This window comes from Peromyscus maniculatus, chromosome 2, assembly GCF_049852395.1.
Source record: "Peromyscus maniculatus bairdii isolate BWxNUB_F1_BW_parent chromosome 2, HU_Pman_BW_mat_3.1, whole genome shotgun sequence".
Taxonomy (NCBI): domain Eukaryota; kingdom Metazoa; phylum Chordata; class Mammalia; order Rodentia; family Cricetidae; genus Peromyscus; species Peromyscus maniculatus.
Window position 1 is genome coordinate 29403525 of NC_134853.1, and position 13253 is coordinate 29416777.

The 13253-nt window shown below is 43.2% G+C and overlaps 1 long non-coding RNA gene across 1 annotated transcript; it reads right to left on the bottom strand.

Moving 5' to 3' along the window:
- Window positions 1-2464: 2464 nt before the first annotated feature.
- Window positions 2465-9284, bottom strand: LOC121827536 (uncharacterized). The gene is made up of 3 exons (XR_013048986.1): window positions 8714-9284; window positions 3898-4070; window positions 2465-3084 (listed from the first exon to the last, which is right to left on the bottom strand). It is a non-coding gene; the product is annotated as an uncharacterized LOC121827536 (long non-coding RNA).
- Between the last annotated feature and the right edge of the window lie 3969 nt (window positions 9285-13253).

The following is a 13253-nucleotide window of genomic DNA, read 5'->3' on the forward strand; positions in this document are numbered from 1 at the left end:
AAACCTTCTGTAGTTTAGAGAATGGTCAGAACAATCATCAGGCAGATTTCTGTCCGAGTTGCTTGGAGTCTTGTAATGGTGGATGAAGATTGATGACCAGATTCCACACCAAGGCAGGGGCAGTAAGGATGGAGAGGAAGGAGATGATAGTTTAAGATAGCTTACAAGCAGGACTGGCTAGATGCGGAGAAAGTAGATAACAGAGGTGAGTATGGTTCAGAGCTTCGTGCTAAGTCATCAGGAGGATGGTGATGTCATCAGTTGAGATGGAAGAGTAGGCAGGAAGAAGCGCTCTATTCCAGGAATACTCCGAGGAGGTGTCTATGAGACATCCAGCAAGTGGAGATGGTGGAATGTGAGTGGGACTGTGTGGGAGCCCAGGAAGTGATGTGCTGTAGATTCAGATAAGGACATCACTGGAGGTTTGCGAGACTCAAACTAGGCGTTGATGTGGTATTCTTAGGAAACCTAATGAGATGGTATGAAACCTGTAAGGCCATGGGGGTCTCCCACTCTCAAACAAAAATAAATTCCTATGTCAAAACGCAATGTTCAAAGCACATTAAAATGAAGTTTTTCTGGTTGAATCCAGACTGAGCAGCTGGGGTCCACTTTGTGGGACAGCCCCTGGGGCTGCCTTGAAGTCGATTTCAGGACTACCATCTCCGGGCAAGAAGCAAAGAGGAGAAAGGGTTAACTACCACACCACGGCTGAGAGAGTGTGGTTACAAGGTCCTAAGCAAGGTCACACTGGAACATTAGCTGGGAGGGTTGTTTGCTCTTTAAAGCTTTTTGAATTCTTTTGGGAGCCTCATCCAGTCATAAGCAGTTCTGATGCCTTTCCCCCTGCTGCTTACAGCTTGACACCAGGTTACAAAGTCCAGAAGCCACATAGCCATCCAGAGTCAGCAGAGTGCTCAGACAAATATTGATCTGTAAGTCCGTGCATATTGGTGTTTTTGCTTATCAACAAAGGGTTGTCATGTACATATCTGCTGGGTCATTAGTGTGGAGATAGCTACATTTGTCACAGTTCCCACAAGGGAATTACACGGTCTGTGTCACTATCCACTCAAACAGTTACTCAACGAAAATTACCTCAAGTATTTAAATTGTAAACTTTGTAAAAAAAAAAAAAGTTGAATTGGTAAAACTTTTTCTCTTAATTAAGTCTGATTGTCATTTCGACACAGTGAAGGCTTTAATCCCACATCCGCCTACGGACACCTTAATTTAGTCATGAATAGAGACTACAGCCTAGGGAGATGATTCCATGGGTAAAATGCTTACTATGAAAGCATTTGTACCTGAGTTCAGATCCACAGCACCCATGTAAAAGCTAGGCACAGTGGCACACATCTGGAAATCCAGTCCCAGGGATGTGGAGACCGGTGTGTGAATCCCCAGGGCTCATTATCCAGTCAGTGCGGCTGAATGGAGCGTGATAAGGGCCGACACTCATTGTCAATCTCTGGCCACCACATGCTCACAAGCGCGTGCAAACACACACACACACACACACACACACACACACACACACACACACACACACGGAGACTGAGAGAGGAACTCATCATGAGAAACAATAGGAGCAAGACAGAGGGACCAAAAGACAGAAGAGCAGCAACAGGTAGTGCATTGAGAGCTACTACTAAGATAGATAGACATAAATACTCAAACTGCAGTGATTTAAGATAACAAAATTTTATTTCTCACTTTCTCCAAGTTCACAGCCACATGCATATGAATGATTGGTATGTGGCCACTTGTTCTGTGACTTCAACTCCCTTTAGAGGACTATTTGGATCCCGGTGAGCAGGGTGGGGTGAAAGACACACCGAGCTTTTACTGGGTCAGAGGAAGGTGAATGCCTCACTTGGAACATACCCCACTGGTAGAACAAGTCCCAGGCTACCCCAGTGTGCAAGGGTTCTGAGAAAGATGGTCTAGCTGAGTGCCCCGGGGACGGTGGAAGTCTACGAAGTGAACAGCTAGCCAGGCTGTGCTGTAGATGGAAGCCAAAAGGGCCTGTGACAAGGTTTGTGAAAATGGGGGAGTGGGGTTTGCCTCTCGTGTGTGTATTCATTGATTAGTCTTCTTATTTGGTGGTCTGTATCCCAACGCCCAACCAAGGTTGCTTGGGTACCCCCATCCTTGCACGGATTTCAGTCAGTTTCTAGACAGGAATGAAGTGCTGCACATTCAGATAGAGAGACCAAAGACAATGTTCCTCCCATAAGGGTAAGCCTCAATTCTTAAAGCATCACTTAAAATACGTTCTTTCAAACATGAACTAAAATGTGTACGTGTTTGATGCAGCAGCTCATTGTTAAATAAACTTTTCCTTTGCAAACTTCATATGAAAACTTCTTTATTCTTATCCAAAATAATAAAAAACCGAGTTTTTAAAAAGCTAGACACATACCCACTGAGTCATAGAATAATTGGAATTCTGACAGAAAGATGACTGTAGAAAAAGCACACCACTCTGCTTTATTTAAGGCCCACAAAGTAGGTAAGTGTTTTATGGGTCATGGATTTTCTAACACAAGGCATTATGTAATGTGTGGTTCAGCTTTGAATTGTTTCTCCTTTGTTCTTCTTGCACACCGTGTCCATGCCACTTGGTTTCATCCTGAGGTCTGGGAGGCTATTGGATTAGACCTCCTGAAAAGAAAGGTTATTTGACACCGTGTATAGGGAAAGGCTTTGATGAATCAGAGAATTAAAGCGTTCAGTTCTTGGCAGGGGAGAGCTCGTCGCCAGTGTGTTGAAAGGAAAGTGATTGTATTATCACATGCTTGGAGACAGAGCCGCAGATCTCAGCTGGCTTTCTGCAGACAAGCCAGGTCACGGGGCTGGTGTCTATCAGACAACTGTAGAGCAGGACCAGCAGACAAAGGTGTTTCTTTCATCCCTCACAGAAGAGGTAGAATAAGGGCCAGTGAATTTGCATCCTATGGAGAATGTAAATAAGGATCGATTGATCCAGCAAATATGTTCTCATTTGGGATTCTCCTTGCAGCATTTCCCATCAGCCTTAGGGTATGTCATATGCCATTGCTTCATACCCCTGAGGGATATCTGATAAGGAAAAAAAGTTACATCAGAAAATAAAAATGTGCCTTAGAAAACATGGCCTAATCAATTTGATTTAGCTGAGGGTCGGAATAGGGTCATCCATTCTCCTCTTCCGACCTCATTCCACCCTTTCCCGACTGAACAGAAGAACACGTTGCTTAGACAGTATTCGTCTGTGGCCTATATCAGATTCCATTCCTTAATAATTTGAAGAGCTTTACATTCAATAAAAGAAGTTCTCAGATAAGCTTGGTGGTGGTTGGTAGCACAGGCCTGCAATCCCAGCTGCCCAATAAAAGTGGGTAAAAAATAAAAGGAGGGCTGGAGATATAACTCAATGGGGCTGAGACTATCATGTCAGTGGTAGGCTGCAATACCCTGTGTCAAATTCTCAGAAACACACACACACACACACACACACACACACACACACACACTCAGGACAGAGAGGAAGAAAAAGGGAGGGGGAAAGAATGAATTGGTGGGCTTTTTCCCCCTTTAGGGCACATAAAAAAAATCATGTTCCATTCTTTGTTGGGCTGGTTGATTTTAGTTTTTTGAGATGGAGTCTCACTATGTTGGCCAGGCCAGCTTCAAACATGAAATCCTTCTCCCTCCCCTACCCAAGTCCTGGGATGGCTGGTGTGCACCAAAACATCAGGCTTTATCCAGAAGTCTTCTGCCAGCAGGAGTTTATATTTTGATCTTGAGCCATTCTGATTAAATGCCCATTGAAGGTACAACAGTGCAACCTGTTTGCTCCAACTACATCCATGCACAGCACTATCCAGAGTATGCACGACACCATCGCAGTACCCGAGATCAGTGTGTCGGATTATTAATCAATAAAAGAATGAACCAGTTCTTTTAGAGTGTACTATGTAATTCATCTGGATCTAGCACTCGGTTTCAACTCTCTTTCCGGTGTCTTAGACAGGAGAATGCCTCAAACTAGCCACAGCAATATGTTTATTCCTGTTCTTACAGTTCTGGAAAAGGAAAGAAAAAAATACTTCAGATCACAAGTCTTCAATGGGTAATTTTATATACCCAGAACTTAATGATATTTTATTTTCCTTTTTCCCCATTTGTGTGTGGTAAGAAAAATAAATTTTCTAGTTACCAAATGATATAAGGTTTTCTTTAAATGTTCTTGCTAAAATGGGATTCTATTTAAAGGCAAATATGAAATATCAGAGTAAGTGAAGGGATCTGTAGACTTCCACAGTGGAGGCATCAGGCTCTGGGTTTTTCTTTTAACGAAGATATTATTGATTCAAACTCTTTGTCCATTATTAGTCTGTCCAGATTACCCTGTACACTTCATTGTGATTCAGTCTTAGCAGGCTGTATAAGACCAGGGTACATTATTTTCTTTTAGATTTTCTAATTTCTTGGTATACAATGGTTCATGATGGCCTCCAGGATTCTTTGTATTTCTCTGGTACCAGTGTAATGTCTCGTTTTAAAATTTTATAAACTTGAGCTTTCTCTTTCAGTTTCTTAATTAGTATAGATAAAGATTTGTTGATTTTTATTTTTTAAAAGTAACCAACTCTTAATTCCAGTTTAAAACACTAAAAATTTGCAGGTTTCCCCACAAAATTGAAGAAGTACCAATTTTAGGAGTCCAAAATCTCCCTAAAAACCAAAGCCAAACAAGAGGATTGTATATAGGAAAAGAAAATTAAATACCAGCATCTGTGATGGTGCTAGATACAAACTCAGGAAGAAAACATTAGTAAATCCAATAATGAGGGCTGGAGAAATGGCACAGGCTATTCTCCTGAGGACCAGAGTTCGGTTACCAGCACCCACACTACGAATCTCACAACTGTCGATGGCTCTAGCTCCGGGGGAACTAATGCCTATAGTCTCAGAAGGCATCTGCATTTGTGTGCACATACCTTCACACACACACACACACACACACACACACACACACACACACACACAAAATTTAAAATAATAATAAAAAAAAAACATTTCCTGGCTGTCCTGGAACTCGCTTTGGAGACCAGGCTAGCCTTGAACTCAGATCTACCTGCTTCTTACTCCCAAGTACTGGTATTAAAGGTATGTGCCATCACCTCCTGGCAAACCTTTTTTAAAAGAAGAAAACTACAAGTGTGCAATTACCCGCCTTTAAAGCTACAGTAGTCAAAACAGCATGGTACCAGATTAAAAACCAGCACATTGACCAATGGAGCAGACCAGAACACTCAGTAACAAACACGAGCTTCCACAGTCATTTGATCTTTTCTGGAGCAAGAAGATATTCTTGTCACTCAACAGTTTGAGACAAGTGAATATCCACACGCAGAACAAAGACATTAAGGACCTACTATATACCACATAAAAATGAACTCAATATTGATCTTAGAGCTTTAAACTTTAAAGCTAATAATAGAAAGTATAGGGAAAACTCTGTGATATTGATGTGGACAATTATTCCTTCCTGTTTTTTAATCCAAATCCCAAAGAACAGGCCACCAAAGCAAAAATGAATTGTAAGTGAGATTGCTGGAGCTCAAAGTCTTAGGCACAGCCAAGGAAGCAATCAAGGGAATGAAGATACAGCCTACGGAATCAGCAAAAGTACCTGCAGACCGCACATCTGGTGAGTGGTGAGCAGCCAAATATACAAGAAGCTCAACTCTATAGTAAGCTTGATTAGAAAATGGACCAAGACCTACATAGACATTTCTCAAAAAGAAGACCTGACCAGAAAGAAGATCAATGAGAAAACATTCATCATCAAAGATAGGAGAATCCAAACTACAATGAGATACCACTTTACAAACTTTAAAACAGCTCTTATGGAATGGACAAGGTAACAAGTGTCATGAGGATGTGGAGAGAAGTACCACCTGCACTGTTGACAAGAACTTCAATTATACAGCCATATGAAAAATGTATGTTGGGTCCTCGTTATGGCTAAAGAAGCTCCATTTTATGCCAAGCCTCTATCTTGGTGCCCACCAGCCATTTGTCTCTGACTCCAGTCCCTGGAAGATAAGTTCCCAGTGACCCTCACTCAGTGACCCCCACCCAAAAGTGTACGGCCGTGACTATCTACTTGTTATGCTATAATTAACTGCTTTTTCTGCTTCTGTAATTTGCTTCCACAGATACCCAAGGATTGTTTTGAGTTGCCTTAACCACTTAACCTGGCAGAACAGAACAGTTTTTGCGTGCTTGCGTAGATATTGAAGATCTTCTTGTGGTTTTCCCCTTTAAAAGTTCTTCCCCACACCCCTCCTACATGGCAATCTCAAATGTGGTTCAGACATTGTTCATCCTGCTATCAGCTAATCAATAAATCTTTTGTTTATAATTGCATTGTGTCTATGGTCTCACAGATACACACACACACACACACACACACACACACACACATACACACACACACAAAGAAATTAAACATGCTAAGAGCAGATGTTTAGTTTTCTTGTGACAAAAATTATCAGTGTGAAGGTAATGCATTTGTTAATTCAATTCATCCATTCCACAGTTATACATATTTCAAAATATGTATATAATAAACATATACTTTTAAAAAGAGCAAGCGGCTTGTGATGAGCCAATCTGAGAAACGTGGGTACAGCAGAAAGCACACTGGCTTCAGAACCAGTGCACCTAGGTTATCACCTTTGCCACAGCTCACTGAAAAGCTAATTACTTAAATTCTTTGGGCCTCAACTTCATCCCCAAAAGGAAAATGTTATGATCGATCAGGACAACTCAGCTTTGGCTATGTGTTGTAAATGCCTGGGGAAAGTTTATGGCTTTCAGAGTTTGGACCACAACCCACACCAGCTGTATCATGGTGTCTGGGGACTGGACTCAGGTGAACACTTTGCATTATTCCTAGGTGATTCCTGTGTGCATCTGAAGTTGAGAATCGCTGCACCAAATGACTCATAGAGGCTTTATGGCTCTAAGTGTCTTTGATTCTAATAGGTGATGCGGATGATTACACTGACATATTCAAGAAACATGTCTGAGCATTCTGTGTGACTAGTCACATGAAGCAGCCTATTATCATCATTCACTGAGTTAGATAGTCAAATATATGTTTCATGATCATTATAATTGACCCAGGAACCGTACTGAGGTCTGAGCAGGGCAGATATGGTCTCTTCCTTATATAACCAACAATGTAGCAGAAGAAGAGCTAAATAAACACATGTCAGTGTTTCTGTGATGGACAGTGTCAGGGTCAGAGAGCAGCACATATGAGGAGCACCATCTGTAAATCTCAAATGTATTATTCAAAGTCTATAAATAAAAATTAAAACATCTCCCATCTGTTCTATCTCACCTAGGTTGCTAGCTCATGGTAATTCAACTTTCATCAAACAAAAACCAGTGGTGTGAACATTTCTAATTTGAATTTTGATATTCAAACAGCCCAGTGTGGTCCTGAGACTGCCTTCTTGCTGGAAGGTGCTTCAGAGACGCTTCAGAGCTTATAGAAAATGCAATCACTTTCATTTACAATCTGCTTTAACTCAGAATAGTGATGAGCCTCACTTCAAGAATTCAACTAGTGATGCATGCCATTTCATTCAGATAAGAAATGGACTACAGTCGGGTGTTCTAAAGACCTTAGGGAAATGATCAACACTGTGATTTACATAGAAATAATCAGACACAATTCGCAAGCAAAAGAAAAATTTCCCTTTAAGAATAACTCTTGGATTGGGTAATTTTTACTGAGACAAAATTTGATCTAAAAAGCCCAAACAGCTATAGGCATGGCTCAGCAGGTAAAGGTGCTCATCACCAAGCCTGATGGCTTGAGTTTCATCCCTGGAATCCACAAGGCAGAGGAAGAGAATCAGTTTCCACAAGTTGTTCTCTGATCTTTACATATACATTGTGGCATGCAAGCCTGAGCACCAGTGCAGGAGTGCATGTGTACACACACATACATACATGCACACACACACATACTCGTGCAAGTATAAGCATGCACATATTAATAAAACTAAGAGGTAAAAACCATGTGAGCGTGGTTAAACTCAGTGAATTCCATTTTGTCTTCTGGAAAATGATGGAACATGGTTAAAGTAGTAGTGGATACAAAGAAGCACTTGAAGAAATTCATAATGCAGTAGTTCTGATGTGTAGCCTAGCAACCAGGAAGTGTGCAGAGAATTTCCAGACAAATATTCACTGAATGTTAGCATCCTAGCATGAGAGTCAGGGCTGGATTAATGTCTCATCAGACCGCTAACACATGAGGAATATGCAGACAAATATCAATCCTCCCCAGCACAGGAAAACACAGCTTTCTGTAACAGCCCCCTCTCTCCCTCGTCCAGAAGCACAGGCCACTTGGCACTTTTTCTCGTAGAACAATCCTGAGGCCTAAGTAAACGTTCCGTGGTATCTAGGTCTCTGTGACTTCCCCGGGAAAGAAACAGTCAGCCGGGCGTTGGTGGCGCACGCCTTTAATCCCAGCACTTGGGAGGCAGAGTCAGGCGGATCTCTGTGAGTTCGAGGCCAGCCTGGGCTACCAAGTGAGCTCCAGGAAAGGCGCAAAGCTACACAGAGAAACCCTGTCTCGAAAAACCAAAAAAAAAAAAAAAAAAAAAAAAAAAAAAAAAAAAAAAGAAACAGTCACCCTGGTTTTCTGTCATTTAAGCAATGCGATGTTTAGCATGAAGAATGCTGCTCTCCGTTCATGTAGGTCCGTCCTGTGCTTCCCGTGCTCTGTCTCTCAGGCATGCTGAGTCTCCTCAGCGTCTCTGGTATCAGCTGCCCTCTGCGTGATGGAAGCACAATGCTCTTTGCTCTTTCAATGTCCCATCATCACATCAAAGTCAACATTCTGGAATGGATTGTGACAACCTCATTGTGATGTCCACCCCATCTCCCGGACCATCAGCTCCCCTGCCTCAGTTTTGGTTCCTGGTTCCGTGGACACACTCCTCCTCCTCTGTCTTGTTGGGAATGTGAAATTGTCCTGGACTTTTCCTCTCTGTAAGGCTTTGTTCCCATGGCCTGGAGAGGTGCTAGCTCCTCGCTTTCCGCTCCAGCCTTTTCTACCATCTCTAGGTCCCTGCTGACAATCTCACTTCCCAGTAATTATAAAGCCACTGATGTCACCTCTATACTCCAGACTGACTTCTGTTGTCAAAAAGTTTTCCTCAGATGGCACTCTGGGTCAATGCTTTTGAGACCAGGAAACACCATGCTTCCCTGTTGATGATGGCAACAGCAACTGGTAGTGTGACTGAGCAGTTATGAGTCAGGCCTGGGACAAACACTATATTTACCTATTATCACAGATTCTTACAACAGCCGTGCCAAGTAGATATTAATATCCCTCTTTACAAGTGAGGAAACCTTGCATGTGTGCGTTTGAATGACTTGTCCAAGATTTCCAGTTGGGGTAAGGCCTCCTCAAGTGCACCCCTCCTTCTGGTGCAGGTGTTAGGCCACTGCTTTCCAAAAGCTTGCACTTCCAGTTTTGATCTAAAGTTCATGGAACCTTCTGACCTGAACTTTCTGCTTAGTGTTCTGTAACCGGTACTTTCTACTTAAGAAGGGCTAGTTTCTGTCCCTCACATAGCTCATGTGAACTCTCTTCTCTGCCTTCACCCCAGTATAGTCCTCACCCTAGGAATGTTTTCTCTCTTAACTGCTGTTGTTATAAATGTCACAGATTCTTCGAGGTCCTGAGGAAGTTCAATCTTCAACGCAGACTAATCTCCAACCAGTGGATAAGTATTCCCACTCTTAATATCTATGATCACTGGGCTGGAGAGCTGGCTTAGTGGTTAAGAGTGCTGGCTGGTCTTACTGAGAACTTGAGTTCATTTCCCAGCACCCACATGGTGGCTCACAACCATCTGTAACCCCAGTTCCAGGGAACCTGATACTCTGTTCTGGCCTCCAGAGGCACTGCACGTGCATGGTACACATACATACATGGAGAGAAAGCATTCATACACATAAAATTAAAATAAAACTTTAAAACACTTTTTTAAAATTTATCATCAGTACTCTGTAACTTAGTTTCATCTCTCCAGTTGGACATGAAATTGGAGCAGGTTGAAAAGATTATGTAATTGCTCTACAGACCCACAGAGCTGTTAGGATTCTAATCTGGGGCTGTGGGATGAGAGATGCTATTTATCTTCTCTGAAACCGAGTTTCCTCATCTGTAAAAGCTAAGAGTCATTGTTCGGCAAAGTTGTTACACCAATTTTTTAAGATATAAAAGCCTTTCTGGGGCCATCCCTGTGCTTACTAAGTGGCTATGAGTTTCCCTTCCTCTTTGAGGGCAGAGCTATGACTCACAAAGAACTATAACAAGGGTGTAGCATGTGTTTTTAGTTGCATAACAGGGTACTGAGTTACTCGGAAAAATGTGAAAAGTAGGAGAAAAATATTCCAAGTATCCAGAATCAATTTCAGTGCACCGGAAGGGAAGAGGGTAGAAAGTGAGAGTGGATTGTGAAGCAACCACGGTAAGAACGATGGAAGAGAACGCAGCCGCTCCAGCAGACATCTGTGCATGTGTCTTCCTGGCAGCCAGGAGCTGGAAGCCACCCAAGCATCTGCTGATGGGTGATGGGTAAGCACAATGTGGAGTGTGCATACAGCAGACTGCCATTCAGCCCTCACCAGACAAGAAACCCTCATCCATCCAACAGCATGGACAAGTTTGGATGACATCACGCAAGAAGCCAGTAACAAAAGGACAAGTGCTGTCTATGCACCGCCCCAGAGTGTCTCCAGTAGACAAATGCACCAAGGAAGAATGGTGGTTACCAGATACCAAGGACAGGAGAGATGGTGAGTCACTGTTTATTGGGAGCAACGTTTATTTGGGGATGAAAGATGGTACCAAGCACACAGCATGGTGAGAGTGTTTAACATTACTGACCGGTACGCCTGTGTCAGCAGGATAAAATTTTATGGTATGTATGTTTTGTTCTAATAAGCAAAGACCTTAAAAAGAAAAAAAAAGGCAAAGAGAACAAGGCTCTTCTAAGTTTTCACCCAGAGGCAAAAGCATGCCCCGCCCCCAAACACACATACACACTAAGCAGATTCCCAGGGACATGAAGGACACAACTAAAACTGTATTTGTCATGACATCAGAGTCCTACTAGTTCAAAGTGCAGGTGACCTAGGGAAGCAAAACCCAATCCAGTGGCCTTAACTAGTAAGCAGATTTACTGGCAGAGGTAACTAAACCAGACTGTGGCTTCCAAACGTTCAACAAGCATCAGAATCATTTACTCAGTTTATAGAAAGAGGTGGCTGGACCCTGCTCCCAAGTTCCCGGTTCAGCAGGTTTGAGGTGGGGCCTGAGGATTTGTTCCTCGCTGTTTCTGTACACCGACAACCCGATGTTCTCATACAGTCATACACCTTCTTCTTCTTCCTCAGGGCTCAGATGCTGACTCCCTCCATGTCTGGTTCTTCCTTCTACTTTCTAATCCATGCTTATCTCCAGGTAGATTTTCCCCATGACCACTGATGTCTACCTTAAGAGGAGTGGCACTCACACACGATGTGTGCTTAGCACGCCACATGCCAGCCTTCCGGGAACAATCCTATCTGGATCAGTCCACAGTCCAGTCACTCTGTCTAGGTGTGGGTTACGTGGATAGGCTAGGAGGCGGTGCCAGGGCTGTGGTGGCTCCAACTTCCCTGGAATCAATTACCTGACTCCTGAGGGGACGCATGAAAGGGAAGAAGACTGTGGAGAGACAGTCTACTCCAGGAGAAGGGATGCTTGAGGTAGGGAGAGGACACACCACAAATGCGTGCCAAGAAGGTTAGAAATGGCACTTACACCAGCGAACAGGGCTGGCATCATAGTTCGGGAGGTAACAGCATTTGCTTTGTTTCCTGTTGCTGTGAAATGATATCCTGACAAAAGCAACTTAAAGGAGAAGGGTGTAGTAGAGTTCCAGTGCAGTCCGTCCATGTGGAGAGTCAAGAGGCTAGCCAACGTCCACAGTGAATTAATGCATGCCTGCTAGGGGTTAGACCACTCCTTCCTTCTCATCTGGTCCAGGGCCCAGCACTTGAAATGGCTCCACCCACATTTACCCATGCCCACAGGCCAAGCTAATCTAATTAACTCCTTACCAAGATTTCCTTCCCTGGTATTGTTACACTGTATCAAGTTGACAATCAAAACTATTGAGTACATGTACAATCCTTGGAATTCATGGTAGGAAAGAACCAACTACACAAAGTTGTCTTTTGACCTTCACTTGCAATCTGTGCATATGCATGCAGCCCCTACACACACACACACACACACACACACACACACACACACACACACACACACACCATACATGCACACAATAAAAGACACTTTTGAAAGCCAGTGAACTCCAAATGATTATAAGCACAGGAGTGATGGGATTGGTTTCTGGATGATCCCTCAGGCAAACACCTGGAAGACGAGCATTCCCATACAACGTTAAGGAGAGAAGACCGAGTGTTCTTCTTCCTTGCATGCTGCCCTTTAGACCATCCCCCATCCCGCCACTAGGCTTTCCTTTTCTTCCTTTCCTCTCTTCATACACCTCGCCTAGCATGCTGCATTCTTTATTTGTCTTTTTCTCTAGCTGCTCTGCTGGGGTGGCAGCCCCATCAAAGCAGGCATCTGTCTGTTGGATTCAACACTGTTCCCAGTACCTCTGAAAGTCCCTGATAAAACAGATGCCCGGTGAACGTGCATTGGGTGGATGGTTTGCTATGAGAACTCACCGTCTCTGACTTTGTGTCTTTGCTTGAGCTGATCCCTTAGTACAAATTCTCTTACACCATTTCTCAAACTTTCCAAGTTTAACCAAGGCTTCAGCTCTGTCTTAGGCCATTTTTCTCTTGCTGATAGCACAAGATAACAGATGGGGTACATGTTAGAGAAAAAAAGGGTGTTGTGGCTTGTGGTGGTCACTTTCTTACTGGCAGTATCACAGAGCAATGACAGGTATCATACACCCAGGAACAGTAGTGTGTGTGTGTGTGTGTGTGTGCGCGCGCGTGTGTGTCCCGATCTCTCTTCTACAAAGCCACTAACAGTCAGCAATGGGACTTCTACCCTGTTGCTTTCTAACCCTAGACTCTTCCCAGAGGTCTGATTCCTAAGCACGTTGTCAGATACTCCTCTCCTCCTTACTAATGAC